This window comes from Anneissia japonica, unplaced genomic scaffold (assembly GCF_011630105.1).
Source record: "Anneissia japonica isolate Jap-2015-1 unplaced genomic scaffold, ASM1163010v1 scaffold284152_len1727_cov173, whole genome shotgun sequence".
Taxonomy (NCBI): domain Eukaryota; kingdom Metazoa; phylum Echinodermata; class Crinoidea; order Comatulida; family Comatulidae; genus Anneissia; species Anneissia japonica.
Window position 1 is genome coordinate 1 of NW_022685077.1, and position 1,727 is coordinate 1,727.

The following is a 1,727-nucleotide window of genomic DNA, read 5'->3' on the forward strand; positions in this document are numbered from 1 at the left end:
ATACAGATTCAATCAAATTTCAAATTTCCTTTTCTTTTTACTTTCATATTAACACAAACCGTACAGTATACCCTCAAGGACACTAACATTTACATTGCTTTTAATACACATATTATATATGTATAACATTATCCTCTACTATTCAGGTAAACACTATTTCAATGAGTTGCAATAAATTGATTAGGAATAATAATGGTAAGAATAATAGCAAGAAACAACAATAATAATAATAATTATTTAAAAACTAAAAAAAAAGTGGGGGGGTGGTTACCATTTTTTTTCCCTCAAGTTTTTAAATATTCAAAAATCTCTATCTCATTAACATTACAAGTTATTCATTATTAACTTGTTGGAACATCTTGGGTGGATAAGGACAGGATATCTAGTTAGAGATCAGGCTTTAGATAGTTTACCACTATCAATGTGTTTTGTTATAATAGATACAATATATACCAAGACAAACTAATCCCAAATAAAAATATGGTTATATAGATACTATATATAAATTTAAAAAAAAATTTTTTTTTAATATCCCAAATGAAAACACCAAACATGAAATGATCTACTGTATTACCGATATGAGTTTATCAAAACCAAAAATACTTGAAACAATTAGAATGATTTCATTTCTTTGAATAAATTCATTCAGAATGATAGTGCTTTACTGTTGGAGTTGGAAAAAAGAAGTAATTTAATTATTACAATGATTTCATGTTTTTGATTTTTCACAGTATCTATCCATCAGGCCTACTTGCTACCAAGTCCAATTGCTAATTAATATCTGTAATGGCATCAACCATGGCAATGGCATCGATTTCTACCTTTGCACCCTAGTGAAGGAAAAAATGAAGATATTAGCTTCTAAGATGTCTGTCTTTCCACTCAAAAGTAAACAATTTCACAAAAGACTATAAATAACCATTGACAAATCTATGTTGACCTTTCATGCTTCATCGCATAATGTGAGTAAAGTTAAAAAACAAACTATTCTCAATTTGTTTCTTATGGTCAGAGCTAGTAGCCTGTAATACAATCTGACCATCCCCCATAAACTTGAATGGCCTGGTCTTTAGCTTAAGTAAACTTACCTTAGGTAGACTGCCAGCTTGGAAAGCTACCCTGGCAGGACGAAAATCACTGAAGTCTAAAATACAAAGATAAAAATTGATATTTTACAAAAAGAATATTCAATATGTGGTTTAAGCCAAACCAGTCCCTCTTTGCAAAAAAAAATTGATTGTAGCTAAGTTATTAATACTGTGTTAAACAGTAAAATGAAAGTTATAAAATGGTAAAAGAATCATTTAAATCTGACATTTCATTATGAAGTTAAGGGATATCAAACATACTGTACAGCTGTTTAAATAACAGTATTTGAGAAATAAGAATTCAAATTTTACGAATATGGGACATTCCTCAGGCAGAGACCATCACCAATGCATGATTAGAAAAATATTGTTTTTTAAAGTAGAAAATAGGGAAAATAACAACATAGCGCATACAGTATGTATAGGTACTACATAAAGTTTAGAGCAATAAACAGATTTCGAAAATGTTGACATTCCGACATGTTTTGGCTATTATCTCTGAAACACGCTTTGAGTGGAGTGACTGGTTTGGCTTGTCTTTGCCACATATGAGAATACAAATTTTTAAAATACTTGTTAGTCCAGCACATAAATATGACAATAATTCATGGGCGCAGATCTGTTTTGAAATGTGGTGGG

At 29.9% G+C, this 1,727-nt stretch overlaps 1 long non-coding RNA gene across 1 annotated transcript; it reads right to left on the bottom strand.

The window, feature by feature from the left end:
• Window positions 1–17: 17 nt before the first annotated feature.
• LOC117108306 lies at window positions 18–1,721 on the bottom strand. The gene is made up of 2 exons (XR_004445353.1): window positions 1,089–1,721; window positions 18–830 (listed from the first exon to the last, which is right to left on the bottom strand). It is a non-coding gene; the product is annotated as an uncharacterized LOC117108306 (long non-coding RNA).
• Window positions 1,722–1,727: the final 6 nt, after the last annotated feature.